Here is a 25037-nt window from a genome sequence, read left to right on the forward strand (position 1 = left end):
TACTACACAATAAAAACCAATTATACCAAGCATGTTTCATTAGATAGACCATCTAACATCATAGTACTATCTTACTACACAATAAAAACCAATTATACCAAGCATGTTTCATTTAGATAGACCATCTAACATCATAGTACTATCTTACTATACCATAAAAACCAATTATACCAAGCATGTTTCATTAGTTAGACCATCTAACATCATAGTACTATCTTACTACACAATAAAAAACAATTATACCAAGCATGTTTCATAAGATAGACCATCTAACATCATCTAACCTCATAGTACTATCTTACTACACTATAAAAACCAATTATACCAAGCATGTTTCAATAGATAGACAATCTAACAGCACAGTACTATCTTACTACACAATAAAAACCAATTATACCAGGAATGTTTCATTAGATAAACAATCTAACATCATAGTACTATCTTACTACACAATAAAAACCAATTATACCAAGCATGTTTCATTAGATAGACCATCTAACATCATAGTACTATCTTTCTACGCAATAAAAACCAATTATACCAAGCATTTTTCATTAGATACACCATCTAACATCATAGTACTATCTTTCTACGCAATAAAAACCAATTATACCAATAGATATAGGAAGATGTGGTGTGAGTGCCAATGAGACAATTCTCCATACAAATAACAATTTAAAAAGTAAACCATTATAGGTTAAAGTACGGCCTTCAACACGGAGCCTTAGCTCACACCGAACAACAAGCTATAAAGGGCCCCAAAATTACTAGTGTAAAACCATTCAAACGGGAAAACCAACAGTCTAATCTATATAAACAAAACGACAAACGAGAAACACGTATATATTACATAAACAAAGGACAACTACTGTACATCAGATTCCTGACTTACTATCTTACTACACAATAAAAACCAATTATACCAAGCATGTTTCATTGGATAGACCATCTTACATCATAGTACTATCTTTCTACACAATAAAAACCAATTATACCAAGCATGTTTCATTAGATAGTCCATCTAACATCATAGTACTATCTTTCTACACAATAAAAACCAATTATACCAAGCATGTTTCAATAGACAGGCCATCTAACATCATAGTACTATCTTACTATACCATAAAAACCAATTATACCAAGCATGTTTCATTAGATAGACCATCTAACATCATAATACTATCTTACTACACAATAAAAACCAATTATACCAAGCATGTTTCATTAGATAGACCATCTAACATCATAGTACTATCTTACTATACCATAAAAACCAATTATACCAAGCATGTTTCAAACGATAGACCATCTAACATCATAGTACTATCTTACTACACAATAAAAACCAATTATACCAAGCATGTTTCATAAGATAGACCATCTGACATCATCTAACATCATAGTACTATCTTACTACACAATAAAAACCAATTATACCAAGCATGTTTCAATAGATAGACAATCTAACATCATAGTACTATCTTACACTAGTAGCACGATTTCAGTCTGAAACGGTCATTTTGGTCTGATCGTATCTTAATTGACTGGATTTACCGCTAGAGGAAAACGTCAAGATTTGTCAGTTCGTTAAGTCTCCATTCGGATCGATAGTCTCATTAGGTAAATTAGTCCCGTTAAGGCATGTCAAGATATTTAAGACTGTATCTTCTAGCGAGCTGTTTAGATCAGTTAAGACCGTGTCAGACCAAAACAGACCATGGATACAAACTGACATCAAGATGTTGTCAGACCGTGTCCAGTCGTGTTCAGATTTTAATAATTTGGACACAAAACGAGTGAAACTTTCCCATTATTTATCAGGGGTTGCTCCCCTTTCAAGAATAAAATAAAACTGTGAAAGAAGACGATTTTTTAACTGAAAGTCTACCACGTCCCCTTTAATCATGTTATTTAAATAAAACAAATATTCAATTTGAATTCTAACTTCTTCCTATTTAATTATTTAACACTGTTTTATAATTATATAAATAAAAAAAGTAGCTCAAAGTCATACTGCTGCACAAATCGCCGCGAATTGACTAAAAAAAATCAACAGATTGCCGAAATAATATTTGATTATTGAATATAAGCACCTGAACCTTTATATTTAATGGTTTACAAGTGATTGCAATACGTTTTATATGCAATTACAGACTGCCGTACGTGGTGAAGAATTTGTCATTCATTTTTACACCCTTATTTAATAATAACGGATGTCGGCCGTGAACACTTGAACACGTGATCTTAATATGTTAAATTAAATTTAAGATGTAACTATTTTTAAATATTGTAAATGAATGCATTATCAATTATCTTTTTATGTTACCTATATAAATTGCATTTGAGTAAATTTGAGGAAGGGAAAAAAATATATAGATATAACTCTGTCTTTTATCGTTTTCCGTTTATTGTCATGACATTGTCCGTTAACTTTATTTTTGCCAGACTCATGCGTTTGACTTTCCATCTTTATTTTTTAATGTGTCTATAATTCGAGGGCCTTTTGTAAAAAAAACTACATACCAGAAGCCTTCGTTAAAAAATAAAGTTTGAATATTATAGCAGAAAAAGGCTTATAAATTCATTCAAATTAATATTTGAAATAGGATAAATAATCAAGAAAATGTTTATAAATACGTCAGACACTGTACTTAAAGTACATTTAAAGACCAGGTTACATATATATTACATGCATACAGCATAATAAAGCTGGTTTAATTTGAATGACTATCCATTAGGGACATTTTTCGACGATAATTAATCAAATCTGACAAGTTTAATTAAAAACGGAAAATAATTCTTCGCCCGTAAACGATTTAACGTTACCGTACCCTCTTTATTTTTGCAATCGGAACAACTCGGCCTTTCTGGTTGCACGAAGAAATAACCTCGTATGCATTAGGCGGAGGAATCATTGTCCGGAAAATTTTTCGATTCGATTCAAAATTATATTTTTTCGACTGGACTGGTACATTTTTTTTACCACTACTGATTTAACTTGCTCCTGTCCGGAAAATTTTCCGATCCGATTGAATTTTATATTTTTTTCGACTGGAATGGTACAAATTTTTTACCATTACTTATTTACTTTGCTCCTTCTTTCGCGTCAAAATATTTGGCAGAGTTAAAGTTCTTGATTACTGTGATATGTAACCAAATTATAGCGCCACCTGGAGGATAGAACTTCTTTGTGTCGCGGATCACTACAATTCCGGCCAACAATTGAAGAAGAATTTCTCCGTAGTGCATACGAGGCTATTGTACTGCGTAGCGAGAATGGCCGAGTAGTTACGATTGTTTATTTTTGTTGCATTCATGTCGCATACATGTGTGTCGGCAGTGTCAGCGCTTCTAATAGCTAACTTATTTTACACAAAATCGTTGACATGGTAGAAGGAAACTATAGTACAATATAAGCTGAGCTGGAAATTGCAATTGGTGAGTAGAAATGAATATTTTAATACATGTCTATCAGAATAATCATTGATCATGAATCATCACCCAAGAGTTTGAAGGAAAAATGTTCACATTTGTTAAATTTGTGCATACAGGTATGAATCGACGTTCCAATACTCCACACTCTTGGATAGTAGCCTGTTCAAAGGCAAAGTAAGAATTTGGGCTTGTTAAAAAATTGTTCCTGTGATTGGACCCCCCCCTTTTTCATGTTTTTTGAAAGATCAATGCATGATTTAAAAAGTTACATATAAACAAGTATGGTTTAAACCCCCTTTTAAAAATGGCTGGATCCACCCCTGTTTATTGCCTAACATGCATTGACATGTGGGGTATTCACAATGGTATGGTTGTGCGGGATGGCCTATAGGCTATACAACAGTTACAAGGCCTAAACCCCTGATCGAGTAATCCTACATATTGTATGTTAATGTATTGATAACTGTCACGTCCTAAATTTGCATGAAATATTGGTCACTTTTTTTTTATTAACTAATAACCAACCAATCTTCACATGTTACGATGTAGTCCGAGACAAGCTTGTCTGGCAAAACAGCCGTTTGGACATCAGAGTAATCTCGGACTAGTTACGTTTGGACGTCAGAGTAATCTCGGACTAGTTACGACGATGATATACCTATTTATATAGCCACTGGTGGGTGATGTACAATAATCATGATAATTATAATTTGTAACATATGTGTTATGAATACCTTCAACATGTTCAAGGCTTGGGTTTGTATATATGCAATAACCTCAAAATTGCCCGGGGCAAAAAAAAGAGTATATTGATATTGTGCCCTGACATGCCTGATTCCAAATGATGAGACGGCATTGCGTCCTTAACAACAATTTTTAACACTTTTCATCTTTTGTGATAAGAAATTTAAGATTTTACCGGGTATGATTCATTATTTTGTTATAAATGATTTGTTATGCTCTTAATTTTGTAGAACTTAAATATATGTTATAACAAGAAAAAGAAATTATGTTGAAATTTTTATTTTTATCTTTTGTATATTATTCACTGTCATGACTGTCATGACTAAATAAAAATTAGATCCCACGCATGCGCGGCATAGTTAAATAAGTGCCCGACACGTTATCATCAGTATGTTGATGGATTATAAAGAAGAAGAAGAAGAATCTTATAAATACTATTTGCTTTGTCACCATGTCACATTGGTAGTAATATTCAACAAATTCTATTTCAAAATAAAAAAGTATTATAAATTGATCACAACAAGTATAGTGCTATAGCCTCTATTAGACAGTAACCCTTCAATGAAGTATACACCTAAGAAAACATTGATGTAGAAAGAGAGAACATTTTGTTTTAGAAATAGAACCTCAAAAAAGGGTTTTATTCTTCTTCTCATAAGGGACTTATCAATTAAATTGTATAAGTCATAAATTCATTTCTTTACATCATTAAACTTTGTTGTCAAGCAACTTATGATTGCTAGTTTTTCTTGTAGATAAATACAAGTTTATATATAATAAATACTTTATTCTTAATGTATATTTTTTTTGTAGATAAGATATCACATTGGTTTGAGCATGATTCCCAGCCAGATTATGAAGCGGCATATATCATGTATATCAATGTATATATAGGAAATATATAGTGTCACTAAGTTACTCTCATATGGTACCTCATTTGTACCTGTAGCTATAAATTGTGAAATGGTGGATTCATTCATAATTTTGTGTTACTTATTGGTTTGGAAATAACGTTGATAGAGCTAACAGCATTATGTCATGATGTACAGTTGATGGGATGATCTGATTGGACAAAAAGAGAATTGTGAATTGAACAAATAGCAAACTTACAATTCATAGAAAAAATGTAGGAAATACAATGTACTACATTACTTGGTGACAGAGCATACCTTTGATATATATATATATATATATTTGAAATAAGTAATATTAACAATTTGAAATAAAGAGAATTTAAAGTTTTCTAGGAATATTAGTAGTGCATCATATCTTAATTCCATGATTATCTTGGATAGTTATATCATTAAGAATAGAAAATTGGAATAATGGAAATTTCTAGTTTCAGTGAATATATATCAATCATTGTCAATACTAAAAGTGCAGCATCATGATCATACATCATCTGATTCACCTTGGATAATTATTCATTTGAAATAAGAATTTGGATATAATAAGAGTTTCTATGCTGCCATTGCTATTGTTGGCTACATGTACCACCAGGAAGTGTTAAACCTCCTTTACTTTCCATGAGGGTCTGTCACGGTCCATCACTATTGGTTAGTGTCATATATATGCATGATGATGGAAGTTTTTACCAACCTAGACAAGCTTTACAGCCCTGGCATGGTTGTTGGTTAGAGTCGAATGACAGCTTGCTGTATAGTTATAATAGTCTGAATGTATCTACATGTATTTTAATAATCTTCTAAATTACTGTTCATTCTGAAACTGGCATTTTATAATAGTAGTCAAACATATTAAACAATACATGTACTTCAAAGTATCATTTTATTTTGTCTCGCCTTACACAAAAGTCATGAAAGTTGGTTGTATACAAGAAATTTGTATTACAGTCTTGGGGTGATGATGTAAGCTATTTTATAGAGCTTTACATTTTAAAAGCTAAAAGAGCTGGATGTTTCTTGTCTTGTATTCAGATGCTAGTAGCTAATTAATATGTTATGATGTTTCAGTTTGCCATTATATGCACATTGCACCTGACCCCATTTTCATGGTTCAATGACTGCATGTAAAATATACTGTTACTTAATCAATGAAATGCTCTCTTATACTGTATATATTTTATATATGTAATTGGATACATTTTATTGTATATGAGTATCTTGAAAGATCTACTTGTCCATCAGGTTGGGTTGACCTGACCTTGACCTTCATGGATAATTTAAGTGATTAATAAAATTGAGAATGGAAATGGGGAATGTGTCAAAGAGACAACAACCCGACCAAATAAAAAACAACAGCAGAGGGTCACCAACAGGTCTTCAATGTAGCGAGAAATTCCCGCACCCGGAGGCGTCCTTCAGCTGGCCCCTTAACAAATATATACTAGTCCAGTGATAATGAACGCCATACTAATTTCCAAATTGTACACAAGAAACTAAAATTAAAATAATACAAGACCAACAAAGGCCAGAGGCTCCTGACTTGGGACAGGCGCAAAAATGCGGCGGGGTTAAACATGTTTGTGAGATCTCAAACCTTATTTCAGTTTGATACAATGTTAACATGGTTAGGTTTGTTTCTCAGTTTATACTTCCTAATAAAATTGACACTGAAAATGGGGAATGTGCCAAAAAAGACAACAACCCAACTTCAGAGCAGACAATAGCCGAAGGTCATCAATGTTTCTCATAAGCTATAAGCTACATTGTACATGTATAGGATCACTACTTTTGGCATAATTATGGAATAAATGTAAGTTGTACATGTTTGACATTTTTGAATGGCTTATTTCATCTGACAATGACACCATTTTCATGGTTTTTATGTTTAGTCTTTTTCTCTGTTTCTATGGTTACTATAAACGTTTAACCATAAATTTGGGGTATGGAAGAACTGTGAAATTCAAAAATTCATGTAATTCATGAAATTATCTGTCATATATCTGTCTGGCATGGTTATTTTGACTGGACTTCATTTTAATGGATTATTGATAATGTAAAGTTTATGTGATACTTATAGACTAGTAAAATCTTCTTATTACAGAATTTCAATAAAAAGATCATGAATAAGGCCACATTTAAAAGAATGTCTGTTTCCCATCCCAGGGGGCTTATTTTTTACCTGGGTCTGGGGAGGGGAAACAAACAATTTTTATTTTGGCTTAAGGAGATATGGTGAGACGAGTATCAACCATTTAAATCATGTAGACCAAGTGATTTACTTGTTAGTCACTATATACATGTAATAGGTCACTGCACACCCTTCAACAATGACCAAAAACTAAAACTTTATAATGAGCACCCTATAAAAGGTTCAGCCTGTAATGAGGCATCTGACACAGTTAATGTAAAATATTCAGACGAGAAACCCAACAGTGATGACAATTTGATTTATTATACCATACCCTCCCCCCTCCCTTGAAGTTAAATGTCTAATCCCTTGGTGTACTGATATGAATAGTATTTTACTGGAAATGTTTCGGAAAATAGATATTGATGCTAACGTAAATATTTTATCCAATAAAAAGACAGGAAATAAGTCAGTGAACCAAAAAGTTCAAATCTAATTGAAAATTAAAGTGCCCATGAACTCACTGATCATGCATGAGTGATTCTATTCATAAAAAGTGTCCGTGTAACAATTAAAAAGAGTCTGTGTATCATCGAAAAAGAGTCTGTGTAACACCCCTTAATGTACTGTTTTTCTATAGCTCTGCAGGGGTAGGGTCAAAGTCGTTCAAAGGTCACTGTACGGCCTTTAACAATGAGCAAAATCCATACAGCATTCTAGTACGGCATACGTTTTACCTCAGCGAACTCTCTGTCTTGGTGATGTATCAATCATTTGCTTCAGGTTGATCCATTTCGCATCTCGTCATGAATATGCGTGATATATTTGCCACTGGACATTAAGGGAGCAATCAATTTATCAGTTTCATTTAGTGATGCATGCTAATTATATATAGTTCTCAAATGATAATTGTCTAAAACTGTTTCCATTTTTGTGTATTTTATTTTTTAGCGTAAATTTTAGAATTTCTTTCCGAATCTTTCTCTTTGCATTTATTTGTTTGTAAACATTTAATAAAGTAGTCCATGTCAGGGGTTAGATTGTATACAGCCAATCTAGGACAAGGGCAGTAGAACAGAAAACAGTCTCCATTGTATACATACATATGCATTTATGTTGAAGCGTAAAACAACGACATGTAGTTGAGCTCGTTTTGGTGAATCAATTACTGTCAAATTTATATATATATATATCTGGTAAAGTTGTCATAAAAGCAAACACGGACGAAAAAGTTGGCAACAATTTATAATAAGACTAAACTTATTTTGGCCGTTTCGTTTCTTCTAAAGTGTTAAATTCAACCATGCGACTGGCTTACTTGGAGATTCAGGTGACCTTTTTCGTTTTTTAGAAATTTCAATCAAAGTTCGTATATCCCTTCAACGATTTATTCAATTTTTTTTAACGTATAGATAGCGCGAAACTCTCACTACACCATGCATAGACTTTTTTTTCGACCAAATGCGGCTGCTTATTTATACAACCGAACAACCAAACGTCCGCACCCAATTTTAGCAAAGATATACTATTGAACGGGAGATGTGAATATTTCTATACCCAATCCATCATTTGGTTTTGAAAACAATTTTAAAGGTATACATTAATACGACATCAACCCAACGACACATATCAATCAAAACATTAAGAGTCAACACACAGATTTTTGTTATAGAAAGAAACCTATACAGAATAAAAAGCCTAAACCGCAACAAGACTAAATAATACGGGAGCAGTGATTTTTTTTAGACAAAAATGCAAGTGTTCCGTAGAAATATTTCACGTACCATTTTTTTTTTTTATTTCGATCGTTGAAAATTATAGCAGGTGTGATATAAATCAGTAGATTAAGGACAAAACTATAATATGGAAATATAATATGAAAATTAAGCCTGCTTTGTACTAGACCGACACACTGAGATGGATTTTTAACGTGTAAGTTCACAAGCTAACAGTTCGAAAGAAAGAAAAAAACTCTTTGTTAGACCCGTTTGGGATTCGGACTAAAGTCCTCTCGCTGTCGAGGTGAACTTATTCTTACGAGACCAACCAGGAGAGAGGTCGCATAGTCATACCAAAAACTCGAGCATAATAAACAATACAGTTTAACAGAATTATCACCGTTACTAATGCGATTTTAAAGTCATGATCTTATCTAAATTAGATACCGTTATGTGATGTTGGTATCTACACGTATGAATAGAGATGGCCGACATCAGAGTAGATTGAGAGGACCATCGCTCTCTGCAAATTGAAAACTCTTCCTCAATGATGTTAGTGGTCCCATTGTAGCGAGCTGTTGCAAGGCTAAATTTCTATCCTTATTAAATCTTCTCTCATTATTCAGTGGTATTTCAAGTTTACTTTTAATCTTATTGTCGAACGACTATTTGAAGTGCTTCTCGTTATGAACACGAATGAAATATTTGCCACTGGAGGTGACTGAGGCAAACAACAATGAATCACCATCACTAAAATATAAGTATTTGTTCTCACAAAATACTTTGTAATTAATTAGAAGAATGATGACAATTTCTCATCTATTCACGTTTTGATCGAGCCGCTTCAACCTCAAATCTTGCTGCAATTGTTTTACATTTAGGCTACTAGTATTAAATACTATTGTATTCATTGAAGTTTACATGCGTAGTTTTTTTTATTCAAAAGAATAAATTAATATTTATAAATAAATTGGACTGAACAAACAACACCAATTATTTCGCATTTGCATGTAACGCAGTTTAGAAAAATAAAAGATTTGATTTTTTTTTAGATTAGCACACATGCAACGCATCCCCACTTAGGAGTCCTCCAAAAAGGTAAAATTTACCTGTAACGGAACATGTATGTCTGGTGTATGTATATCACTCGTTCCATCTACAATATACGGAAATGACACGACCGGGTATTGTAAAGCTTTGAGGGACTTTTAATGTCAAATTCATATCCCTGGGCGAAGAAATTACCAAGTTTGGAAAACACCGTGTGTACACTGACTTATAAAAGTGTTTATGTCTTTCATGCTGTCTAGTCTGAGAATACAAGTTTGAGCAGTTTTTGAAGGTAAAAAATAAAGGTTTAATAATATTGCAAAAGTCTGTGAATAATTGAAAATAGGACGTTCCGGAAAACACAAGTCGCTATATTAAATGCTTGTAAATCTCTGTTACATGTGGTGCGCTTCTATTTAAATACCTTTCTGTTAATCATAAGAAAGTGTAAAAACAGTTATTGAAATCCGGCTGAAAAAAGGGAAAACGAATAGTGACTATCTAACTTATTTTTCAAATATCGAATACACAAATAAATCTCTAACCATCCACGCTTACAATTTGTTTTTACTGACAGGTGTCTGCTGGCATTCGATTGGATATCAGTTTTATGTAGGCGTAACAATTCATCCCATTTATCCAATCAGCTGTCTTGTGTGCGATCTCATACGGTTCACACTAGGGTTCACATAGTCTAGTTTTTTATAATGATAGCGATAAAAATTATTCGTGCAGAATATACATCGTGACACTATAAAACAAAAATATCCTGTCCAAAAATGACTTACGAGACACCATATTAACCAAATAACTATTTAAAAACTAAGACAGCATACATATAAAATGTTATCATTCATAACAATTACTATTTAAAAGGGAAATATTATACTATTAGTATCATGGTCCCAGCATTTTAACAAATTTATCAAAACAGGACGTTGTTGCAATGGTGTGACTGGGACTTTACGGTGCGTCTAAAAATAACCTTGGCCGCCTCGGTGCACTATAAGCTCTCGAAACTGCACTAAGACCATGATGGAACACTATAGCGAACTTTCTATACTAATGAAATGTCCATGTGTGGAAAAAAGATCTTACTATACACTGTACGGACATTTAGACTTATTCACTAGCTGTGATATACAGTAGAAGATTTAGCAAGGATAGCAAGGATACAAAAATTACGATATTAATAACGCTAAAAATTAAAAGGAAAGTGTACGCTATGTCGCCCGGAATCCGACACTGACCTAGCAAATTACGACATAATTAAACCATTAGCAACTTTGTAAAAAAATATATAAAAAAAATGTCTTTTCTTTTCCTTAAACTGGGAATATTATGATAATCAGATAAAGGTAATGTCTGTCAAAAAACGTATTTTACGAAATAATTGAAATCGGATTTAGATTAGATTTGTGATCGTTGGAATTTAAATAATCTATCTCTTTATAATTACCGAAAGCTATTTCAAAGCTAGTGAACATGTAGACGAACCAGTGGACATAGACGGACTGGTAAACATGTAAACAGACGGGCGAATGTGACAGACTTATTGACAAACATTCACATATAGACAGACCTGCAGTTGGGAATGTAGGAAGACCAGGAGAAACGCTAAGGTACGCTTTACGCACACCCAATACACGCTTTAAGCTCGTTGTGCACACGATACAGATATGATTGACAGGTTGAATGCATCAAAATTACTAGCGTTTTGGTAGCGTGCATGATTTTTTTTACCTCGGCCGACGTACGTCGGATCTATACGTTGATGTGTGAAGCCGGTATTACATTATTTAAACCACTAAACAGGCAATGTCAGTTTCTAATTCTTATGCACAACAAAAGTAATATAAGACAATACATCTTTATTAAACAATTATCTAATATATATATAATGCCAAACAAGCATTTGGGTTTACGATTGCATTTCTTTTTTTAAAGAAAGCAACTTGTCTTATTTTTGTTTATGAATTTTTTATTCGTAAGCAATACAACTTACAGAAAATAATTATTACAAATATTCAATTACATCAGTGAAACATATTTACATTTAAACAATTAGTCAAATAATCATATAAGTAGGTATACCATTATAACAGTACAGCAGAATAGGATCAAATGGATTTTTAGCATTAATGAATGAATTTAATTTCGTACCTTCTCAGTCAGAAATAAAAACTTCCCTTTAATTGGTTAGTTCCTTTACATTATGAACAGATACTGGTGAGAACCCAACCACTTTAAAAGGGGGTCCCAACCGAGCATAAAAAAAAGGGGCGAGTTCCAACTGTATATATATGCCCCCTTTCAAATGCATTGATCGTCTAAAAAGTTTAAGATTCGACGGTTTTCTCCAACAATATGGTTTGATAAATTTCTTTCGAAGTTCATTATACTTTTCACATACTAAAATAAAATGATATTCATCTTCAATTACTTGTTTATCACACCATATTACAAAATCTCGGATATCTCTCAATATTATAAAATCGACAAGTTTCTTTATTCAAACAGTGAACAGACTGATTTATGCGGTATTTACAAATAAATGGTTTTATAAATATAATTTACAGCATGAACTAAATAAAACTGTTGGGGTCAAATACATCTATGCAACATACATTTAGGCGAGTCTTCAAACAAATAGTTCATTTCACTATTATAACTATTAAGGCAGCAACCATTTGATTTTTTTGGCGACAATTTTTTTTCTTTCAATATTAGCATTACATATAGTGTCAGCTGAGGGTAAAACAAACATTATTTTTCTCAGGGTCAAAAACAAATTTTTTTTTTTTCCAAAACTCGAAACAAACTTTTTTTTCCAAAAAAAAACATAGCCCCCCCCCCCCCTTTTCCACCCCCAGAAAATCAAATGGTTGCTGCCTAAAGCTACCGTTTAATCTATCTTTGAATTCAATTAAAAACAAGTTCACATTTTTTTAACCCTAATGTAACCGTATGTTAAAGCGTTTTCGTCCGTATCAATAAATTGTTTATCAAAATTGAAGTGCATGAGTATTATTAACGTCTGGGATGAGTGTGAGATTTCTCTGTTGATGGGAATAAACAAAATTTAGTTGAATTTGTATTATTCAAATTAATGAAAAGGCAAGCTAGTGTGTGTTTAAAATAATATTGTTGGAATGGATTTATAACATTAAAAATGTGTGTAACCGATTTTAGGTTGACTTGGACTGCGAATTTGAAAATAATTTATTTGTGAAATCACATTCTTTAAGATGACATATTTTGTAAGTACGTTAACCTTTTATTCTAATTATAGTATCTTTGAAATGCATTTTATAGCTGACTATGCGGTATGTGCTTTGCTCATTGTTGACGGCCGTACGGTGACATATAGTTGTTAATGTCTGTGTAATTTTGGTCTCTTGTGGACATTTGTCTCATTCGCAATCATACCATATCTTCTCTTGTATATTTATATAGCTGTTACTTACAACTGTCATGTGTACATGTTCCAGGCTCGTGCCGCTGAAAGGGGTCCCTTTTCAAGTTTGAAAATAGGTGAATAGGTCGGGAAAACTATCAGAAATATATATGATAAAAAAAACAGTAAAGTTCCCACTACTTTTTTGGTAAACTTTCTTGCTATTCCCGAATGTGTTTTTGTGATTTATGCAATTTTATTCATGGACTAGCTAGCATAAAGAATTACATGTACTTTAAATGTATAAAATAAATTTTTTCTACAATGATATATAATTAGGAATGGAAATTAAAAGCCTAATTCAAAAACATAAAAAGGATTTGTTTATTTGTATCTTTAAATATCCTCGAAAATAACTGCGTTTGAAAGCTTCTTTTAATATAATTTACACGTATATCGAAATGTGTTCATACCAATTGTCCCGCTTAATACCGAACCCGCGTAACCTTAAAAATTAAGACATTACACAATCAAAACATTACAATTTTGTTTATTACAGATATTTTATCATATCCACGGTTGAATGCACAATATCCCCACCAAGAGAACCGTCTACTGTTAGAGGTGGGACGACAGCCTAGATGTCGTGTGCAAAAATAATAATCACTTGGTACGGTTTCAGCTTGCGTATTGTAATTTTAAATAGTATAGATCGATTCGTGTTTTAAAATCAAACAAACGCTACTGCTTGCACTGATGATCAAAAAATTACTTTTATATATATATATAAAAAAACAATGTATTTGTTACGTTATTGGTATTAAATTGTATATTTTGAAGATCATATTCCGTAATGTTATGCCCTGAATTCTATTCGATGTCTATAAAGCCAATAAAATCTATTTGTACTCGTAACAAAAAGGAGAAAAGATTGGGCTGCCTCTCTTCAATTTTGTCCAGTTACCAAAGTAAAATCAAAATTAAATTCTCCGACAATGCACATGTTGATATATTGTATATGTCATTCCAACACTTACACTTGTTCTTTTATTTGTGTGGCAAATTTAATGACCATTTTAATTCAAAGCTTGGATTTGCATCCTTCATTCTCCAGTACGTTTGAATTTCTACATACATCACAGTCAGTAATTAAAGTTGTGTGTTAAACGTCAGTACGAAAGCAAACAATCCATAGTAAAAAAAGATATTTAGAGGGCACATATGTATCTTTCGTCTGACAGCACGTATACACCACAGTTATCGTAAATTATATAAACATATAAAAAAAAATCGATTTTTTTTTTAAGACAAAAAAGAGAAAAGAACTGATAAGTGCGGGTAATCCATGCGCCTTGCCTCCTTTATGTTTCGATATCTTAAAAAATAATTATTCTTTTATCTATTATAACACGTGAAAACTACACCGGTGAGTTCCATACATGTCATAAACTTACAGCTGGTCCTGAACATGCATGAAGTATTTGCCACTGGACTTTAAACAACAATCAATCACACTACAACTTATAGTATATATAGTTGTGAAATACAAAATGTATATTATAATGATACATTTAGATGAATAAATAGAATACAAATACACTCTACTTTATATAACTGACACAATTTAAAGGAATACTCTCTAAACTATATAAGTAGAGAAGCGAAACGTTTCTTTTGAGTACTATACAAACTTCCTAACAGTACATGTTTTTTTAATGGTTTTACATGCGGCGCTCAAATATTTTGCATGGTCTTTTGGTATAGTGTTTAGACATATATGATATTGTAAGAACCTTTAACGTATAATAGATTCACATTCGTTACTTTGCTCAATATAAAAAAAACATAAGCATTAATTTATATTAAAAACTGAAGGTCAGACATCACTAATACGTGTTCATTCATTCTTTATTAAAGTTTAGACCTTTTTATCAAGAATGATGATGAGAGTAATTGTAAAATATAATAGGCATGTACTTTCTTACGTTATGGATAATTGATTTTGTTACCTGTTGACCCGGTTGATTACTAGCACGTGCCATTGCACTCGACCGTTTTAACTAAAACAGATTTTATTTAAAATCAACGCCATATATATATATATATACAAAGTATATACAAAGTACTATATACATATTATATGGATAAGAAAATAAATATTATAAGGATATATTGTTTAAATGAAAATTTTTATACGGTGATACTTTAACACCGTCCCGACAGAGACTGAATGCATTATATGATCAGGTTTCGGGATCCGGGAAGTCTTTTTTCGAATTTCCGAATGTCGGGAATATTTGTTTCCAACTTTAATAGAGTAACTCGCACGAAAAAAAAATAAACATACCAAAAAAGCAACAGCTTCAACGGTAAACTAGGACATATATCAACAGAAAACGAATTAAAGAAACTGTCATGCATAAAACAAAAATATGCATGACTGTGTTAATTTGCCTCCGCTGCATTTCTGTGGATTGTCTCATTGGCAATCATACCACATCTCCTTAACTTTTTTAGGTTACGTTTAGGATTTTCCGTTACTAATCTTCAAATACAAAAAACATTTTTACCGGTGTTCACAACATTTCAAGGTTAAATTTATGGCATACATTCTGGTGTGTATACAATTAACGTACGTCCTTGCATTTAATTATCAATATATATTTATATAAATAAACATTTATTAAAAACTAAACAACATATATATATATAGACGAATAATTTATTAGTTCCTCAACAAAACAAGAAAAGAAATAAAGAATTAACACAAGATTTAATCTTTTTTTTTTTAATTAATCAGAATATACTTCAAATTGTAATAATAAAATACATATATACATGTATTAATCTAAAATACATTATCGAGTAGAAGGGGCGCAACTCGTTGTATCAAACCGGTATACTGAACGGATCAAAACAGGGTCTGAAAATTTTGAACGTTCTTTTGTATCCATGGTCTGTTTTGGTCTGACACGGTCTTAACGGGTCTAAACAACCCGCTAGACGATTCAGTCTTTTCCGTCTTGACACGCCTTAACGAACTGATTTACCTGATGAGGCTATCGATCTGAACGGCGACTGAACTATCTTAAATATCTTGACGATTTTTTCTAGCGGTAAATCCAGTCAATCAAGATGTGATCAGACCAAAATGACCGTTTCAGACTGAAATCGTGCTACTAGTGTATCTAATGAAACATGCTTGGTATAATTGGTTTTTATTGTGTAGTAAGATAGTACTATGATGTTAGATTGTTTATCTAATGAAACATGCTTGGTATAATTGGTTTTTATTGTGTAGTAAGATAGTACTGTGCTGTTAGATTGTCTATCTATTGAAACATGCTTGGTATAATTGGTTTTTATTGTGTAGAAAGATAGTACTATGATGTTAGATTGTTTATCTATTGAAACATGCTTGGTATAATTGGTTTTATGGTGTAGTAATTACTACACCATAAAACCAATTATACCAAGCATGTTTCAATAGATAGACAATCTAACAGCACAGTACTATCTTACTACACAATAAAAACCAATTATACCAAGCATGTTTCATTAGATAAACAATCTAACATCATAGTACTATCTTACTACACAATAAAAACCAATTATACCAAGCATGTTTCATTAGATAGACAATCTAACATCATAGTACTATCTTACTACACCATAAAAACCAATTATACCAAGCATGTTTCAATAGATAGACAATCTAACAGCACAGTACTATCTTACTACACAATAAAAACCAATTATACCAAGCATGTTTCATTAGATAAACAATCTAACATCATGGTACTATCTTACTACACAATAAAAACCAATTATAACAAGCATGTTTCATTAGATAGACCATCTAACATCATAGTACTATCTTTCTACACAATAAAAACCAATCATACCAAGCATGTTTCATTAGATACACCATCTAACATCATAGTACTATCTTTCTACGCAATAAAAACCAATTATACCAAGCATTTTTCATTAGATACACCATCTAACATCATAGTACTATCTTTCTACGCAATAAAAACCAATTATACCAATAGATATAGGAAGATGTGGTGTGAGTGCCAATGAGACAATTCTCTATACAAATAACAATTTAAAAAGTAAACCATTATAGGTTAAAGTACGGCCTTCAACACGGAGCCTTAGCTCACACCGAACAACAAGCTATAAAGGGCCCCAAAATTACTAGTGTAAAACCATTCAAACGGGAAAACCAACAGTCTAATCTATATAAACAAAACGAGAAACGAGAAACACGTATATATTACATAAACAAAGGACAACTACTGTACATCAGATTCCTGACTTACTATCTTACTACACAATAAAAACCAATTATATCAAGCATGTTTCATTGGATAGACCATCTTACATCATAGTACTATCTTTCTACACAATAAAAACCAATTATACCAAGCATGTTTCATTAGATAGTCCATCTAACATCATAGTACTATCTTTCTACACAATAAAAACCAATTATACCAAGCATGTTTCAATAGACAGGCCATCTAACATCATAGTACTATCTTACTATACCATAAAAACCAATTATACCAAGCATGTTTCATTAGATAGACCATCTAACATCATAATACTATCTTACTACACAATAAAAACCAATTATACCAAGCATGTTTCATTAGATAGACCATCTAACATCATAGTACTATCTTACTATACCATAAAAACCAATTATACCAAGCATGTTTCATTAGATAGACCATCTAACATCATAGTACTATCTTACTACACAATAAAAACCAATTATACCAAGCATGTTTCATAAGATAGACCATCTGACATCATCTAACATCATAGTACTATCTTACTACACAATAAAAACAAATTATACCAAGCATGTTTCAATAGATAGACAATCTAACATCATAGTACTATCTTACTACACCATAAAACCAATTATACCAAGCATGTTTCAATAGATAGACAATCTAACAGCACAGTACTATCTTACTACACAATAAAAACCAATTATACCAAGCATGTTTCATTAGATAAACAATCTAACATCATAGTACTATCTTACTACACAATAAAAACCAATTATACCAAGCATGTTTCATTAGATAGACAATCTAACATCATAGTACTATCTTACTACACCATAAAAACCAATTATACCAAGCATGTTTCAATAGATAGACAATCTAACAGCACAGTACTATCTTACTACACAATAAAAACCAATTATACCAAGCATGTTTCATTAGATAAACAATCTAACATCATGGTACTATCTTACTACACAATAAAAACCAATTATACCAAGCATGTTTCATTAGATAGACCATCTAACATCATAGTACTATCTTTCTACACAATAAAAACCAATCATACCAAGCATGTTTCATTAGATACACCATCTAACATCATAGTACTATCTTTCTACGCAATAAAATCCAATTATACCAAGCATTTTTCATTAGATACACCATCTAACATCATAGTACTATCTTTCTACACAATAAAAACCAATTATACCAAACATGTTTCAATAGATAGACCATCTAACATCAAAGAACTATCTTACTACACAATAAAAACCAATTATACCAAACATGTTTCAATAGACAGGCCATCTAACATCATAGTACTATCTTATTATACCATAAAAACCAATTATACCAATCATGTTTCATTAGATAGACCATCTTACATCATAGTACTATCTTTCTACACAATAAAAACCAATTATACCAAGCATGTTTCATTAAATAAACCATCTAACATCATAGTACTATCTTTCTACACAATAAAAACCAATTATACCAAGCATGTTTCAATAGATAGAATAAAAACCAATTATACCAAGCATGTTTCAATAGACAGGCCATCTAACATCATAGTACTATCTTACTATACCATAAAAACCAATTATACCAAGCATGTTTCATTAGATAGACCATATAACATCATAGCACTATCTTACTACACAATAAAAACCAATTATACCAAGCATGTTTCAATAGATAGACCATCTAACATCATAGTACTATCTTACAACACCATAAAACCAATTATACCAAGCATGTTTCAATAGATAGACAATCTAACAGCACAGTACTATCTTACTACACAATAAAAACCAATTATACCAAGCATGTTTCATTAGATAAACAATCTAACATCATAGTACTATCTTACTACACAATAAAAACCAATTATACCAAGCATGTTTCATTAGATAGACAATCTAACATCATAGTACTATCTTACTACACAATAAAAACCAATTATACCAAGCATGTTTCAATAGATAGACCATCTTACATCAAAGTACTATCTTACTACACCATAAAAACCAATTATACCAAGCATGTTTCAATAGATAGACAATCTAACAGCACAGTACTATCTTATTACACAATAAAAACCAATTATACCAAGCATGTTTCATTAGATAAACAATCTAACATCATAGTACTATCTTACTACACAATAAAAACCAATTATACCAAGCATGTTTTATTAGATAGACCATCTAACTTCATAGTACTATCTTTCTACACAATAAAAACCAATTATACCAAGCATGTTTCATTAGATACACCATCTAACATCATAGTACTATCTTTCTACGCAATAAAAACCAATTATACCAAGCATTTTTCATTAGATACACCATCTAACATCATAGTACTATCTTTCTACACAATAAAAACCAATTATACCAAGCATGTTTCATTAAATAGACCATCTAACATCATAGTACTATCTTACTACACAATAAAAACCAATTATACCAAGCATGTTTCAATAGATAGACCATCTAACATCAAAGTACTATCTTACTACACAATAAAAACCAATTATACCAAGCATGTTTCAATAGACAGGCCATCTAACATCATAGTACTATCTTACTATACCATAAAAACCAATTATACCAAGCATGTTTCATTAGATAGACCATCTAACATCATAGTACTATCTTACTACACAATAAAAACCAATTATACCAAGCATGTTTCATTAAATAGACCATCTAACATCATAGTACTACCTTACTATACCATAAAAACCAATTATACCAAGCATGTTTCAAACGATAGACCATCTAACATCATAGTACTATCTTTCTACACAATAAAAACAAATTATACCTAGCATGTTTGATTAGATAGACCATCTAACATCATAGTACTATCTTTCTACAAAATAAAAACCAATTATACCAAGCATGTTTCATAAGATAGACCATCTAACATCATAGTACTATCTTTCTACACAATAAAAACCAATTATACCAAGCATATTTCATTAGATAGACCATCTAACATCATAGTACTATCTTTCTACACAATAAAAACCAATTATACCAAGCATGTTTCATTAGATAGACCATCTAACATCATAGTACTATCTTTTTACAAAATAAAAACCAATTATACCAAGCATGTTTCATTAGATAGACCATCTACCATCATAGTAGTATCTTATGTCGCAATAAAAACCAATTATACCAAGCATGTTTTATTAGATAGACCATCTAACATCATAGTACTATCTTTTTACAAAATAAAAACCAATTACACCAAGCATGTTTCATTAGATAGACCATCTAACATCATATTACTATCTTTCTACACAATAAAAACCAATTAGACCAAGCATGTTTCATTAGTGAGATCATCTAACATCATAGTACTATCTTTCTACACAATAAAAACCAATTATACCAAGCATGTGTCATTAGATAGACCATCTAACATCATAGTACTATCTTTCTTCACAATAAAAACCAATTATACCAAGCATGTTTCATTAGATAGACCATCTAACATCATAGTAGTATCTTATGTCGCAATAAAAACCAATTATACCAAGCATGTTTCATTAGATAGACCATTTAACATCATAGTACTATCTTTCTACAAAATAAAAACCAATTATACCAAGCATGTTTCATTAGATAGACCATCTAACATCATATTACTATCTTTCTACACAATAAAAACCAATTATACCAAGCATGTTTCATTAGATAGACCATCTAACATCATAGTAGTATCTTATGTCGCAATAAAAACCAATTATACCATGCATGTTTCATTAGATAGACCATCTAACATCATATTACTATCTTTCTACACAATAAAAATCAATTATACCAAGCATGTTTCATTAGTGAGACCATCTAACATCATAGTACTATCTTTCTACAAAATAAAAACCAATTATACCAAGCATGTTTCATTAGATAGACCATCTAACATCATATTACTATCTTTCTACACAATAAAAACCAATTATACCAAGCATGTTTCATTAGATAGACCATCTAACATCATAGTACTATCTTTCTACACAATAAAAACCAATTATACCAAGCATGTTTCATTAGATAAACCATCTAACATTATAGTACTATCTTTTTACACAATAAAAACCAATTATACCAAGCACGTTTCATTAGATAGACCATCTTACATCATAGTACTATCTTATGTCGCAATAAAAACCAATTATACCAAGCATGTTTCATTAGATAGAACATATAACATCATAGTACAATCTTTTTACACAATAAAAACCAATTATACCAATCATGTTTTCATTAGATAGACCATCTAACATCATAGTACTATCTTTCTACACAATAAAAACCAATTATACCAAGCATGTTTCATTAGATAGACCATCTAACATCATAGTACTATCTTTCTACACAATAAAAACCAATTATACCAATCATGTTTCATTAAATAGACCATCTAACATCATAGTACTATCTTTCTACACAATAAAAACCAATTATACCAAGCATGTTTCATTAGATAGACCATCTACCATCATAGTACTATCTTTTTACACAATAAAAACCAATTATACCAAGCATGTTTCATTAAATAGACCATCTAACATCATAGTACTATCTTTCTACACAATAAAAACCAATTATACCAAGCATGTTTCATTAGATAGACCATCTAACATCATAGTACTATCTTTCTACACAATAAAAACCAATTATACCAAGCATGTTTCATTAGATAAACCATCTAACATCATAGTACTATCTTTCTACACAATAAAAACCAATTATACCAAGCATGTTTTATTAGATAGACCATCTAACATCATAGTACTATCTTTCTACACAATAAAAACCAATTATACCAAGCATGTTTCATTAGATAGACCATCTAACATCATAGTACTATCTTTCTACACAATAAAAACCAATTATACCAAGCATGTTTCATTAGATAAACCATCTAACATCATAGTACTATCTTTCTACACAATAAAAACCAATTATACCAAGCATGTTTCATTAGATAGACCATCTAACATCATAGTACTATCTTTCTACACAATAAAAACCAATTATACCAAGCATGTTTCATTAGATAAACCATCTAACATCATAGTACTATCTTTCTACACAATAAAAACCAATTATACCAAGCATGTTTCATTAGATAGACCATCTAACATCATAGTACTATCTTTCTACACAATAAAAACCAATTATACCAAGCATGTTTCATTAGATAGACCATCTAACATCATAGTACTATCTTTTTACACAATAAAAACCAATTATACCAAGCATGTTTCATTAGATAAACCATCTAACATCATAGTACTATCTTTCTACACAATAAAAACCAATTATACCAAGCATGTTTCATTATATAGACCATCTAACATCATAGTACTATCTTTCTACACAATAAAAACCAATTATACCAAGCATGTTTCATTAGATAAACCATCTAAAATCATAGTACTATCTTTCTACACAATAAAAACCAATTATACCGAGCATGTTTCATTAGATAGACCATCTAACATCATAGTACTATCTTATGTCGCAATAAAAACCAATTATACCAAGGATGTTTCATTAAATAGACCATCTAACATCTTAGTACTATCTTTCTACAAACTAAAAACCAATTATACCAAGCATGTTTCATTAGATAGACCATCTACTATCATAGTACTATCTTTCTACACAATAATAACCAATTATACCAAGCATGTTTCATTAGATAGACCATCTAACATCATAGTACTATCTTTCTACACAATAAAAAACAATTATACCAAGCATGTTTCATTAAATAGACCATCTAACATCATAGTACTATCTAACATCATAGTACTATCTTATGTCGCAATAAAAACCAATTATACCAAGCATGTTTCATTAAATAGACCATCTAACATCATAGTACTATCTTTCTACAAACTAAAAACCAATTATACCAAGCATGTTTCATTAGATAGACCATCTACTATCATAGTACTATCTTTCTACACAATAATAACCAATTATACCAAGCATGTTTCATTAGATAGACCATCTAACATCATAGTACTATCTTTCTACACAATAAAAAACAATTTTACCAAGCATGTTTCATTAAATAGACCATCTAACATCATAGTACTATCTTTCTACACAATAAAAACCAATTATACCAAGCATGTTTCATTAAATAGACCATCTAACATCATAGTACTATCTTTCTACAAAATAAAAACCAATTATACCAAGCATGTTTCATTAAATAGACCATCTAACAACATAGTACTATCTTTCTACACAATAAAAGCCAATTATACCAAGCATGTTTCATTAGATAGACCATCTAACATAATAGTACTATCTTTCTACACAATAAAAACCAATTATACCAAGCATGTTTCATTAGATAGACCATCTAACATCATAGTACTATCTTTCTACACAATAATAACCAAATATACCAAGCATGTTACATGAGATAGGCCATCTAACATCATAGTACTATCTTTCTACACAATAAAAACTAATTATACCAAGTATGTTTCATTAGATAGACCATCTAACATCATAGCACTATCTTTCTACACAATAAAAACCAATTATACCAAGCATGTTTCATTAGATAAACCATCTAACATCATAGTACTATCTTTCTACACAATAAAAACCAATTATACCAATCATGTTACATTAGATAGACCATCTAACATCATAGTACTATCTTTCTACACAATAAAAAACCAATTATACCAAGCATGTTTTATTAGATAAACCATCTAACATCATAGTACTATCTTTCTACACAATAAAAACCAATTATACCAAGCATGTTTCATTAGATAGACCATCTAACATCATAGTACTATCTTTCTACACAATGAAAACCAATTATACCAAGCATGTTTCATTAGATAGACCATCTAACATCATAGTACTATCTTTCTACACAATAAAAATCAATTATACCAAGCATGTTTCATTAGATAAACCATCTAACATCATAGTACTATCTTTCTACACAATAAAAACCAATTATACCAAGCATGTTTCATTAGATAGACCATCTAACATCATAGTACTATCTTTCTACACAATAAAAACCAATTATACCAAGCATGTTTCATTAGATAAACCATCTAACATCATAGTACTATCTTTCTACACAATAAAAACCAATTATACCAATCATGTTACATTAGATAGACCATCTAACATCATAGTACTATCTTTCTACACAATAAAAAACCAATTATACCAAGCATGTTTTATTAGATAAACCATCTAACATCATAGTACTATCTTTCTACACAATAAAAACCAATTATACCAAGCATGTTTCATTAGATAGACCATCTAACAT

The 25037-nt window shown here is 31.1% G+C and overlaps 2 long non-coding RNA genes across 2 annotated transcripts; both read left to right on the forward strand.

The window, feature by feature from the left end:
- The first annotated feature begins 3306 nt into the window (after positions 1 to 3306).
- Positions 3307 to 5959, forward strand: LOC143044310 (uncharacterized). Its single transcript, XR_012968628.1, has 2 exons — positions 3307 to 3438; positions 4993 to 5959. It is a non-coding gene; the product is annotated as an uncharacterized LOC143044310 (long non-coding RNA).
- A 7055-nt stretch (positions 5960 to 13014) lies between these two features.
- LOC143044311 (uncharacterized) lies at positions 13015 to 14976 on the forward strand. The gene is made up of 2 exons (XR_012968629.1): positions 13015 to 13240; positions 13937 to 14976. It is a non-coding gene; the product is annotated as an uncharacterized LOC143044311 (long non-coding RNA).
- Positions 14977 to 25037: the final 10061 nt, after the last annotated feature.

This window comes from Mytilus galloprovincialis, chromosome 9 (assembly GCF_965363235.1).
Source record: "Mytilus galloprovincialis chromosome 9, xbMytGall1.hap1.1, whole genome shotgun sequence".
NCBI lineage: Eukaryota > Metazoa > Mollusca > Bivalvia > Mytilida > Mytilidae > Mytilus > Mytilus galloprovincialis.